This window comes from Peromyscus maniculatus, chromosome 17 (genome assembly GCF_049852395.1).
Source record: "Peromyscus maniculatus bairdii isolate BWxNUB_F1_BW_parent chromosome 17, HU_Pman_BW_mat_3.1, whole genome shotgun sequence".
Lineage (NCBI taxonomy): Eukaryota > Metazoa > Chordata > Mammalia > Rodentia > Cricetidae > Peromyscus > Peromyscus maniculatus.
In genome coordinates, this window is record NC_134868.1 from 46,425,107 (window position 1) to 46,438,665 (window position 13,559).

At 45.0% G+C, this 13,559-nt stretch overlaps 1 long non-coding RNA gene across 1 annotated transcript; it reads right to left on the reverse strand.

The window, feature by feature from the left end:
• Window positions 1-5,634: 5,634 nt before the first annotated feature.
• Window positions 5,635-11,126, reverse strand: LOC121823462 (uncharacterized). Its single transcript, XR_013045382.1, has 4 exons — window positions 9,825-11,126; window positions 9,292-9,604; window positions 7,082-7,150; window positions 5,635-6,322 (listed from the first exon to the last, which is right to left on the reverse strand). It is a non-coding gene; the product is annotated as an uncharacterized LOC121823462 (long non-coding RNA).
• Between the last annotated feature and the right edge of the window lie 2,433 nt (window positions 11,127-13,559).

A 13,559-nucleotide genomic window follows, 5' to 3' on the forward strand; every position in this document is an offset into this window, starting at 1 on the left:
ACTCAGAGATCTATCTGCCTCTGCCTCCCAAATGCTGGGATTAAAGGCATGCACAACCACCACCTAGCTAAAAAAATAATAATAATTGAAAAAATTTGCAAGAGAGTCTTAAAAGCCAATTGAAGATGACAAAGAGTGAATAAAACTGAGTATAAAGCACCTATCCAATAGGAGGAATAGAGAAAATAAACACATAAAATAGAATTTGAGCGATGTTTAAATCAACATCAAAAGATCTTAACAAAATCAAGAGACCCAAACAGGAGAAAATGGAGAGGAGCAGAAAATGAATCCATAATGGAAAAAAAAAAAAGACAAAATATGCAGATTTAAATTAAGAAGTGGAATGACCTATGCTCCCAGCAGGATATGTGAAAACAAAGCAAACACAAAATAACCATATTTTACATTTCAATTGCTGAAGTCAAAGAAATAGAGAAAATACTGATAAAAGAGGCAGTTAGTATCCAGGAGCATTAGCTTGGGGAAATCCCACTGTGGTGATGGAGTGGAGGGACAGGATGAGCGCAAGAATGAAGCATCAACCTCCGCGCAGACCCACATCACCCTGCCTTCTCGCTGCGCAACACTGAGTGTTCATCAGGCGTCATAACTGAGATGGGAAAGTCAGAATTCAGAGTTATAACATTCAGGTGCTTCACCGTGCGCTGGAAACTGAGTTTATCATCAGGATATTGAGGATATAGGGAATGCCTGTCAAATTAGGCTCAGATCAGGAAGTCTGAGCTCTGGCCACACTCCACCTTACTCCAAATCTTTAACCATCTGTGTGTTAACAGGAAGCTTTGAGAAATACGGGACACCGTAAAGCTCACGCCACGGTTTCTTGTAGTCTTCACCCCTGGAGACATTAGTTCTCCAAATATGCTTTTTCTGTCAACATTTGCTTTCCCATATGGCTACAGGGTGGGAGTTACCCTGCTATTGGTAAGTGTTCTGGGGAGGCGGGGAGGCTGGGCAGTAGACTGACCATGGCAAGCCAGAGATGGGAACCAGGGAGTGATGGGTCATGAGAGGAAGAAAAGGAAGTGGGAAACGCTGCGCTGCGGAGGGATTCCTGGTTTTGCTTAAGCATTCTTATCACCAGTGGGTATGAGAGCCAAAGCTTGGCCTCTTTGACTATGCCTGTGATTAATTCCATCTCTCGGTGTTGTAATGACAGATTGGTCAGCCCTTGGCCATTGGCTGTTGGGGCTTGCATAGGAGAGGAGAACTTTCACCAAGGGGGCACGCCCCTGCCAAGTTGGACTGCAGCTCCCTGTGCAGAACGCGTCTCTCAGCAGCAGCAGCAGCAGCCGCTGTGTCCACTTGTTTCTCTTCCCAACTTGTCTGGCCCACCCCTCTCCTGCCCAGTGGCCCTTATTCCCCCACCCAGACGCGGATGAATACATCCTTCTTTCAGCAAAGGAATTGCCCCCACCTTGTTGACTTGATGAAAGCTTTATGAGTCAATCTTAGGTTTAAAAAAAAAAGTGGAGAGAGAGAAAGAGAGAGAGAGAGAGAGAGAGAGAGAGAGAGAGAGAGAGAGAGAGAGAGAGAGAGAGAGAGAGAGAGAGAGACCGTGCAGGGGCAGAGGTTACAACAGCTAGAAAAGAGATGCTGAAATTTTTATTACAAACTAAGAGAGATGAGGAGCAATAAATCACTCCCGTGCCTGCCATAAAGACTAGCAAACAAGACTGGTATTCAGGAAGAATCGGGCTTGTGTGCGCCTCCTTTGAACTTGAAGCAGGCCAAGGCACTGTTGCCCACTTCATCCTCTTGCTACTCTTTCCTCTTTTCTCAACCCAGAGAACAAATAAAATCACTTCAAAGGGTGGAATAAAAGAAAAAGCCATTGATAGCCTGAGGGGTGTGGCCCTTGGCTCCGCCCCTCCTGCAGAGAGAAGGTTAAGAAATCAGACACTGGAAGCAAGCTTCCCATTGGATGTATTTTTTTTTATTTTAAACTGTGTCTGTGTCTGCATGTCTATGTGCATGTGTGCATGTGTGTATCTCTGTGTGTGCACGTGTGTGTGTGCATGCATGTCTGTGTGTTGGTGTGTGTCTCTGTATGTGTGTCTGTCGGGGGGGGGGGGGGTCGGTGTGTGTCTCTGTATGTGTGTTTCTCTGTGTGTGCATGTCTGTGTGTGTGCTCATGTGTCTTGTGCATGCTTGCATGTGTCCATGTGTCTGTGCATGTCTGCGTGTATGAGTGTGTGTGTTTATGTTTCTCTGAGTGTGGGTGTGTATGTGTGTGCATGTATCTGTGTCTCTGTATTTGTGTGTGTGCTTGTGTCAGTGTGTGTGTGTGTGTGTGTGCGCGCGCGTGCGTGCGTGCGTGCGTGCGTGCGTGCGTGCGTGCGTGCGTGTGTGTGTGTGTGTGTGTGTGTGTCTGTATGTGTATGTTCTTCTTGGGTCTTTTTCAATTTTTCAATCCAAGTTTAAAATGCTTTGCCTTTACATAGTTAGAACCCCTTTCAAAGAAAATGTGTGTTCTTCACAAAGAGCATAGACTGTGAAGAGACTACGCCAAAAATCAAGCCTGTTCCATCACACACTGGTACCACTGTGTCTCCACAACACACGCCTCCAACAGTTCCCATATTCACACCTCTGGTGGAATTGCAGTTATTTTTATTCAGCCTTACAGAACTACGACCATTCCTTCTTTTGCCTCTTGGATGCTCTCTGGAGATGCTTTTTAAAGTAAGAAGCTCCATGGAGAGGAAGAGTGAAGGATTCTTCATGCACTTTGGATGATTCCAAAGGCGGCGGTGACGGTAGGGTTTGTTTGGTTTTGACAATGGCATTTGCAACAGTGACTGGAACGCTCTTAACTCAGCCAGCTCCACAGAGAGGGGACTTCAAGGAGAACAACCGTCAGACCAAGGACAACGCTGAACTTTTGGGAAAACGTGGCCCATTTCCCTTCTACCCGCCCCCACCTCTGGTTCTCCCTGTCAGCACTCTACAAAGACAATGTCTCTACTGGTTTGGAGCTGGAGAAAAGGTGACTTTAAGAACAGACTACAAGGTCTCCTCAGGGCCCTGTGGAGAGCCAGAACTTGCCCGTGTTCTTCTGTCTAGGGGTCATTTCTTCCTTCTGTTTCTCCCATCTCCCATACTCTGGCTTATGGCGGCTTCTAATTGCTTTTGCCCATTTTGTCTCATTTGGTTCTTGCAAACGTTCTGTAAAGTGTGCATGCATGCATTCCTTCTCCTAAATTCCATCTGATGGGGGGAGGGGGGATCGAGGTCATGTTATAGGAAGAGAAAAGGTGAGCTGATGACCTTCCATTTCCTGCCAAGGAAGACTCCTCCCCCGTGTGTTTGGTTTCTGTCTTTTGTCTTTTTTTAAAAAAACTAATATATTCAAATCACAGGTGAGCGAACTATTTTCTGCAATGAAGTAGTTGAGGAAGCTAGCTTGTTCTCTTCATTGAACATAGCTCTCTACCAGACCTAACAGATCTAAATTAGCTGGAAACCGTTAGAAGAGTGCTCTCAACCTAAACTTCCACCATCATTTTACATTCATGCCCCACCCCATCCTTGCCATTACTAGCATAGCCAAATGGCCAAGCCGAGCTGTGTCTAATCAATAACCAGTGCCCCTCCCCGCTCCAATCCACACTGCTGTGCTTTGCTACTGGATGCTCCTGGTCTCAGGGTGAGACTCTCGGGGGATGCATTTTACGACATAAGCCATTCACCTGCTTTGTGGAGGAAGGTGAAGTGTTGTGGAATATTCCTTGACACTGTGTGAAGATGTTTCACTGTGATTGGTTTAATAAAGAGTGGAATGGCCATTAGAAAGGCAAGAAGAGGGGGCTGGAGAGATAGCTCAGAGGTTAAGAGCACTGGCTCTTCTTCCAAAGGTCCTGAGCTCAATTCCCAGCAACCACATGGTGGCTTACAACCATCTATAATGAGATCTGATGCCCTCTTCTGGCCTGCAGGGCATGCAGGCAGAATACTATATACATAATAAATAAATAAATCTTTAAAAAAAAAAAAAGAAAAGAAAGAAAGGCAAGAAGAGGTAGGCAGGACTTCTGGGGACAGAGAACTCTGGGAAGAAGGAGGAGGAGTCGACAGCCAGAAGCAGAACAAGCAGGTTGGTCAGTACCTGGAGATGAGGTAATAAAGCCACGAGGCAGGAAGCATACCAATAGAAATGGGTTCATTTAGGTTATAAGAGCTAGTTAGAAACAAGCCTAAGCTAAGGCCAAGCTTTCATAATTAATATAAGTCTCCATGATCATTTTTGTGTGTGTGTGAGCTGGTGACCCAAAGAAAAGCCCGACTACAGTGAAGAACTGACGTCGATCCTGAACTTAGAGGAGCCACGGTGCTAGGATTCAGAGAATCAGAGGAATATTTTTTTTTAAGTTGGAAAGGACCACAAAGATCTTTTCAACTTGCTGAATTTACATAATGTTGAAGGTGAAGAGGAAGAGGACGCAGAGGGATGCTTAGATCCTGAAATGCCCATGACTGTGATGGGTGAGCATTCAGAGTAGAGAGAATAAGGCATGTCAAGATTGCTTAGAATGCTCTAGCCAAAATCTGAGCCTGTAACGCTCTGTAAAAATGAGTTTGAAAGGGCAAGATGTTTTTATAACTAGAACCCAAGGCACCTCGTTCCTTGCTCATCATCTACCATTTTCCTTGGAATAAATTTGGATTTATTCTTCAGCTCAGAGCAGGGAGGAGAAATGTCCCTGAATATCACAGCACAAGTCTGACTTATTTAATGACGTGGGGTGGGGGCTGGGGGCTCCCTTTTTAACTTTCTCTCCTGAGACTTTGGATGGCCTATGTCCTCAGAAAGTGTCACCTGAACATTATATTCTCTTTCTCTTTCAAAATCATCAACCAATTTCTCAAGGTCTTGACACATTTGGAGCCACAGACATACCATGGAGGCCTGAATGGTTTATAACATCTATGTGTGTGTGCACACTTCCCAGAGGGTCTCTAGCTTCCAGCACCTTCTAAGTGCTTTCCATTGGTTGCTGTTGTTGTTTTTCTGTTAGTTTATTTATTTTATACGAAGAGTGTTTTGCCTACAGGGATGTAAGTGCACCATGTGCATGCCCAGTGCCCACAGAGGTCAGAAGAAAGCCGGCTTCAGATTCCCTAGAACTGGGGTTACAGGTGGTTGTGAGCCACCATGTGGGTGCTGGAAATGGAACTGGAGTCCTCCGCAAGAGCAAGTGCTCTACCCACTGAGAACTGCCCCCGCTCCCCTTCTGAGTGTTTTGCACAGAATGCAGCTCACTCCTGCTGAAGGAGCTCTAGTTCCCAGCACTGGGTATCAGCTGCTGAGGCTACTGAGCCCTAAGAAAGGGGAAACAGCAGAGATTCATTTTCTTACAGTTCTGGAGGCTGTAAGTTCAAGCCCAAGGCATCATTAGGTTTCTACTGAGGCCCCTTTCCTTGACTTGGAAACCATCACCTCCTCCTCCTTGTATGGCCTTGTGGTCTTTCCTCTGGATGTATATGGGTCCTTGTCCTCTAACTGTCAAATGGTGCTTCACTTGCTCACAATAACCTCTTCAAGAAGCATATCTCTAAACGCAGTCAAATACAAGGTGCCTGGGAATCAGCATTTACACACGAACTTTAGACGTACAGAATTATATTTTTTCTTTAATTGTGTAGGGAATTGAGTTGTGGAAAGATCTGAGAGCTGACCTTGAGAATAAGATGATGAAGCCAGCTCTTGGACCCAACCAAAGCCAATGCTCCTGCCCTCAATAGGTCTTTAGGGAGCCCATGGTTTAGCGAAGGTAGATCAACAAGAAATGCTGAGTCAAGTTCTACACGTTGCCAAATGTATGATGCTGAGATGGGTCACGTCTTGATTTCAGGGGGACCCTTTCTTCCACAGGGGCACATGTTTGGAGAACTTCTGAAAGCCCTGTAACGGAGACCCCTGCGCTTTCTGGACTCTGCTTTCTGGGGGTGAGCTGTCCATGGTGAGGTGGGTGGGAAAGGCACATAGGGAGGAAGGAGGAGCCTCAATACCCAGCTGGAGACAGTTCCCCTCTCCCCTTCGAGCAGTTGACAGGCCCCTGATGCTGTAGCCTGATCTGAGGAACTTGTGTTCTCGGCTTTCACTTTCTGGGGTAATAAGCTTTCAGCTTCATGCCCGCGAACACTCCCAAACGAGGGCGACTGCCGCTCAGCTGTGGATCACCTTTCAATAGCGGGTTGACAGGAAGAACAATGCATGTGTTTGCTGCTGTCGGGTCTTCTGGGGGAGGATCTGTCAGCGCGCGGTGAGTGTCAAAGGGGTCCAGACTTCCTGTGACTGTCAGAGAATAGAGTCGAGAGAAAGACGAGTTCAAACCTGCTGACACTTCTGGGTAGAACTCAGCCACCTTCTCTCATGAGTTTCTGCAGAAATAAACTCTGTTCTAGTTAAAGGAGGCTTTTAATGTCAACAATAGCATGCTGCCAATTAGGGTTTTGCTTTCTTTTTTTCCTGAAGAGTAGTTACGCTATACAACACATACACTCATGGGTGCATAATGAAGGAGGATAATCTGCTCTCTTTATAGAAATCCACATTTACATCTTGGAGAGCTTCTGCGCTCCCCCCTACCCCCACCCCCATTGATATTTTCTGGGCTAAAGGCAGTCAGTCCCCAGCTTCCCAGAAGATCCAGTCTAGCCATTTGGAAGATGATAAGCCAGACCATTGTTTACCACTGACCTCTAGTGGAGCCAGCCTTCTATTAAATGGCTGACCAGGTGGGAGAGTGGGCAGAGGTCTCAGTTACTAGGAATTCACCCCGAAGCTCTAGGCACTGCGGCTGACAGGAGCAATCCTCTGTGTTTCTCAGGGGCAGGTGCTGGATAGAGATGCGTTTGTACTGAGCACTCGCCCCATGGACACCTCCACCTCATGTTACAGATTGACAGCCAGCCGCTGTGAAAGGCCCAGGGGAGGAAGGTGCTTTGAAGTGTCTGTGACATTGTGCGCATAGGTTGAGTGTTACGCCACCACCCTGCTTTTAGATGTATCTGTCAGATTTCTCTACATCTTACATTTTGCAAAAACAGTTACCTTGAGTGTCTCTCTGTTCCTAACCAGCTTGACACAGGTGCCCTGTTTGGAACTCAGAAATAATGGCATCTTAAAAAGAGTGAAATTCAGAGAAAAGAAAATACACCATTAGAAGTCATTTCATAGCACAGTTTCCTTCTCAGTGCCATGGAGAGGTCCCCAGATACATCACCACTTTTTTTTCCTTTTAAGATAAGAGACCCTCAGAACTTATGGATAAGAGATTCTACCATATGAAAAGATGAATAAAAACATACTTCAAGGGTTTATGGGAGAGGTTGGAGAGATGGCTCAGTGATTAAAAGCACTTTCTGCTCTTATGGAAGAGGAAGTTTGGTTCCCAGGACCCACATTGGTGCTCACAACTGCCTCTAACTCCAGTTTCAGAGGATCTGGTGCCCCCCTCTGGTCCCCATGGGCACTGTGTATGCATTACATACACACACACACACACACACACACACACACACACACAAACACAGATATGCATAAAATGAAGTTAAGTAAATTTCTAGAAGAGAAAAAGGCCTGTGGGAAAAGGAGGCACTCAGAAGAATAAAAAGGCTCCTCTTTTGGTAGCAACTAACCTGCATCCCACAGTCCAATCTAGAGGTTATTTATACTGACAAAGTGCCCTAAACGTGGAGATTTCTGTGGTTCCATTAGTCAAAGGCTGAAACTGTCCAAATTTTACCTCTTCTAATAAAAGAACAGGGTTAAAACTCCCATTTTCCTCCTTCCATCCCTCCAAGGTCCTGTGAGCCAAGTAGCACTTTGTTTTAAAACACAGTGAAGGACACAACTTCCTACTTTATGCACTCGAGATAATATTTTTATTACACTTATTTTTATGTGTTCATGCTGTATGTGCGTGAGTTCAGACACTCCACGGTGCTCACATGGAGGTCAGAGGACAAGTGAGAGAGTCAGTCTGTCCTTCCACTTTGTGGTTCTTAGGTATCAAACTCAGGTCATCAGGCTTGTCTGCAAGGCCCTTGGCCAGCTGAGCTGGCTCACTGGTCACTCTTTCTTTTTTTTTTTTTAAGGGGAATTACATTGAAATGAAAGAGACTTGCTCAGTCACCAACTCATATGATACAGACCTAAAATGTCCCCAGGAGTCATATGTTGAAATGGACTGGTCAATGTGATAGTTAATAATTAGGAATCAGGGCATTTGGGAGGTGACAAGGCCATGTGGCCTCCACCATGATAAACAGAATATAAATCTCCTACATAAGGTCTGAAGGTCTGTGTTTGCCCCCCCCCCCACACACACACACCCTTCCTGCTCTTTCTGGAATATGAAGACTCCATAAGGAAGCACCATGTGTAGGGAAGAGCTCTCCCTCAGCCCCTGAATCTGCTAGCACTTTGGTTATGGATTTCTCAGTTGTTGGGAAAACCAATGTACATTGTTTATAAATATCAAAAGTATTTTGTCATTGCAGTTAGACGAGGCTAAGATATTGCTATAATGAAGGAATGAAATGAACCAGTAATTTAGGGGTTTGTCTTAGCATCCAAACTCAGTTAATAGCCCCCACTAACTATACATCTTGACCCCTCTCTTCTGCTCATGTGGACTTCTGCCTTTTCTGTTAACTTGCCCAGCGAATGTGCTCATGGAGCCCTGCAAGCCCTCTCTAGCTGGTATAATCTTTTCTGTTTGACCCATGCTACATCTCGCTATTACCTGTGCACATCTAAATATCTATCCTGCTGGACCATCATCCTGGTGGCTCCTGGAACCTTAGCGCTCTTCTGAACATGACTTTGGAGTGAATGATGTCACAGCTGGCGTTGGTGGCTCACCCACTAGCGTCACCCCAGCTCTTCATTGTCATTCTCTGAATTCAAGGCCAGCCATGGCTACAGAGCAAGTTCCAGGACAGCCAGGGCTACACAGAGAAACCCTGTCTCAAAATATCAGGAGGAGGAGGAAGAGGAGGAAGAAGGAGGAAGAAAGAAGAAGGAGGTGGAGGAAGAAGGAAGAAGAAGAAGAGGAAGAGAAAGAAGAGGAGGAGGAAGAAGAGGAGGAGGAAGAAGAGGAGGAGGAAGAAGAGGAGGAGGAAGAAGAGGAGGAGGAAGAAGAGGAGGAGGAAGAAGAGGAGGAGGAAGAAGAGTCCTGTTTATTAAATATTGCTGACTGAAGACAGGTAGAAAATAATTAGGATCTATGTCATCTCTAAGCTGTCCATATCTCTTACCCGTGACAGTAACAGTGAAGGGAATCCCAGCTGATAGCCTGTGCCAGCTTCTGAAAGCTTGAGCTGTTTACACTGCTTTTGCTGCTGGGACCTGGTGAACTTCTCTCCAGTGGCTTATGAAATCAGTAGCTCTCAGAAGTAGGCGGTTTATCCCTGTGACACGGCAGAGAACTCGTCTTCTATGCTTTGAGTCTCAACGGAGGCCACCGCTTTGTCCAGAAAATTTCTTCAGGGATTTCCCGATTTCCAGTTACTTTTCTTCTTGCGTCGGAAATGTTAGTTTTAATGGTTGGGCTGAGCCATTCAAGTTTCTCTGTAAAGATCAAAACAGCAAATAATTTAGGCCTCCTGAGGCCACTGAGGTGCAAGAATGGTGGTAGATAACGTGTAAACACGTGGACCCGAGTACATTTTTTAATATAAATAAAACAATATAAGAAAACTTTAACTATGGTCCACCAATGCTAAATTTTGTACCAAATAGTACAAAATAGTCTTTCAATTGTCTAAGTTATTCTGAAGTATAAACGCACCCCTTGAAGCTCCTTGGCTGTACAAAGCTCCAGTGACAGGTCAGGCTTAGCCTCTGTCCACAGCTGGCCGGCTGACCTCTACTACAGAAGAAAACTGTCTTCTGGGCATCTGCTCCTCCGAGTGCAGCCTGCTTCCGGTGGCGCTCGCTCTGACAGCTTGATTAGGGTGTCTCATCAAATCTGTGTGGTGAAATAAATGAGGGCAGGTCCCTCTCTGCATCTCTGTGCGGTGTGCAGAGCTGGGTGTTAACTTCGCGTATCAGATTCCGGTGCGGAAAACGCTGTCGGGCCGTTAATAATTTTCAAGGGAACGCCTTGAGACTCGCTGGGCTACAGGCGAGCTGCAAATGGGCTCTAATGGCTTTTATTTCTCTTTCTTGTCACCTCAGATCTAATCAGCTGTTTTGTCATTTTTAATTCCGATTTGGCAGGATTCTCCAACTCCCCCGCCCCCAGCCTTTTTAGATAGCGGCTCAAAGAGGAGCCAAGCCCTGGGCCTTTGGGGACTGGGAAGAGCCTGGGGCCCAGTAAAGGGCTGACTTGGACTTTGGCTAGATGGTAAGGCCTGAGGAGCTAAAATTGACCCCAAATGACTCCCCTTCTTATTTCCCGCCTCCCTAGTGGGGTGCACTGATGTTCTGAAATTATTTTCTCTGCACACAGAATCTTTAGTCCTTCATCAGAAATGAGTTGCAAAGTGCTTATCATTCTGTGTGGCCTTGAAGAGGAAAAGCATCTAAGGACCTCCTAAAATTTAGGGATTTTTTTTTCCCCCAGGCTGAGGAATTGAACTGTGACCTAGTTCCTCTAGACTGGAGCATCCAACGCACTTGTCTGACTTTTTCCTGCCTTTGACGATGGCCCCACCTGCTGAAGACAGCAGTAAGGGATTGTGACCAACACATCAATCTATTAAATAAATATAAGACTATAATGAAATCCAAGAACCTTTGAAATAAGTAAATAATGAAATTAGTAAGAACTTAGCGGTGGTCGTTGTCTTCACATCTTGGGTATCACACTGAATGTCTCAGATGGATCTTGACCTCAAGGATGCTGTAGTTTTCCTTTTTATTTTTTTTTTATCTGTACAAGATGCTCAGCAGGCAGGCAGTTACTCAACTAGCAAACAGCAGACACAGTTTACAAGCGTAGACAAGTCTGGCTTCAATGCCTGTTATCTTAATTACCCATTAGGTGGTTGCAAGTCTTTGCCCACCTCTTTACCTCTCCGAGCCTCAGTGCCCTTGGCTCATAAACAAAGCTTGAGGCTATAAAAACCTCCTTCCTTCCTTTCTAGTCCAAACCCCAAAATATCTTCATTCCCCCACTTCCAGGGAGAGAAAAAAACTTACAAAAGTCCATAAGTAACTTAGGAGAGGAAAAAGAACCCTAAATTTCCAGGGTTTGGATTTAATAGGTTTACTTGTATCTTAGAGCTCCCCACATCTTCTTTTCTACACACCCTCAAATTTTTTCAGTTACTGGAGGTAAAACCCAAGGCTCTCAGAGTGCTGGGGAGGTGTTCCATCACTGAGCTACGCATCCAGCCCTGCATATCACCTTTACATACCCCAGAATGCAAGCATGCACCAACAATCTATAATAAGCCCGAAGGCTCCAGCCCCTAGACATGGCAGAGACAGAATGACCTGTTTTGAGCATGTTTGCAGAAAGCTTGTAAACTCTCTCACTGGGTTGGTATAAATCAAAGTAAAGAACTTTTTCACTCAAAAACTCAAGGTTCTGAATTATTAAAAAACGATTATACACTTCACACTTGATTTATTAAGACAAAAAATAGTTACTTGCAAAAATTTTCAGCAAGATTGGAGTTCTGGGCATGTGGGGATTTAGGGACATATCTTTAATGCCCTGCTTAATATGGAGGACTGCTATTTAATTTTGTAACCAAAAATAACCTATTAGCAAACACTCCTACCCCTGGTCTTGCTATGGTCAGATGCTAAGCAACAGAGACAGAACTGTGAAATCCAATGTCCTTTCTTGAACATTTCCAAACTGAACACACCACTACATACATACATACATACATACAATCTCTTTCCATCCAATCAAAACAAGAAACTTAAGACCTACCCCAGCAGAAGCATGAGGAATTGGAGGAAGATGAAATCTCCACATGAAACCCAGTCGTAGAAATCCAGTAATATTATCCAGTCAGCTCAAGTAGACAGACTATTGCCCCCGCCCCAAAGCACACCAACTGTGGCTTTTAAAAAAAAAAGTCAAGAGCAAGGATCTGGCAACAAGTATATTTCCTTCCCTGCCTTCCAGGCTTAGCTGAATAACCTGTTTCCAGACTCATTTATATACTTCAACGTCTCTCAAAACATTGTTCGAATACTCTCCAGAAGAAATCTATTTGAGGACCTTTAAGTTGGGGTCCACAAATGATGCACACCCTGATACATTTATAACAGGATGTAAATGTAGACATTCCCCCCCCCCCAAGTCCTTATTTCCCTCTTCCCAAGCATCTCTTTATTCATGACTTTAATTACCTAATTGTAAATTTCTTTAGGGGGTTACTTAGAAAGAAAATTAGCATCAAAGCTTGGCAGTCAATTCAGGGGCGTTTGGAGACTGCCCAAGCTGTTTCACCTGTGATTAATTAGATGCTTTTTTCTCCCCCTTAAGTGCCAGAAGGCTGTTGAGGTCTTTACACAGTCACATGGCTGCTGGCGCTGCCGCAATTATGATTGATGCGTGTGTCTGAAGTCATAAGGCTACCTCCCAGCTTTTGTGATGTGACGCGGGGTGGGTGTGTGTGTGTGTGTGTGTGTACAGACTCTGAGAGCAAAACTCCAAGGGTTCTGAAGACACAAAAAGAATCCTCTTTAGTACTCTTGTATGTATGTATCTATGGGCTACAAACCCGGAACTCCTATCAAAGTATTTCAGCCATGTTGGTTTATCAAACATCTTCCTCTACAAAAGAAGGAGGAGGAGGAGGAGGAGAAAGAAGAAGAAGAAGGAGGAGGAGGAGGAGGAGGAGGGGGGAGGAGGAGGAGGAGGGGGGGGGGAGGAGGAGGAGGAGAAGAAGAAGCCAGAACCTATGTCTCTAGCTTTTCACACTGTGGGAAAATAAGAGCAAAGAAAGTAGTCACTTGGAGTAATTCGCTAGGTATAAAATTATGCCCAATGTATGTCAGTAAAATGAAAGTGACCTTTTGGTATATTTAGAAATGTTATCTTCCTCATCACAATTACCCTTCCAAGCATGCCCAGAATAAAAACTGATGGCTGCTTTCTTACTAATGCCAGCTTCTCATTTTTCTTCATTGTAGGAAATAGGTTGAAAGGACATTTTAGATTTTTAGCATTTGACTCAGTCATAGGAGGAAGTTGAAAGTTTTTGCCAGCCTCCACTGAAGTCCGAGTCACCTTCTAAGTTCCTACAATTGAGATCATCGTCAGATAACATCCATTTACTCCTGAGTCTACAATATCTATGAGAATACTGAGATAAGGTAAATAGCTGGTGCACATTGTCCTCGAGAACTAACGGAAATATCACCTGAACTTCTAGACAGGCTACAGTCCAGGTCCTCAAAACTTTTTCTGCAAAGAGCAATAGTTTAGGCTTACGGGCCTTACTTAGGTCACCCTTGCAACGTCTCAGCTCTGCTTTTGCAGACAGGAAGCAGCTGTGGCCACTAGGCAAATGCATGGACCGCTGCTTTCCATGGAAAGCTCTCTATGGCTGCAGGG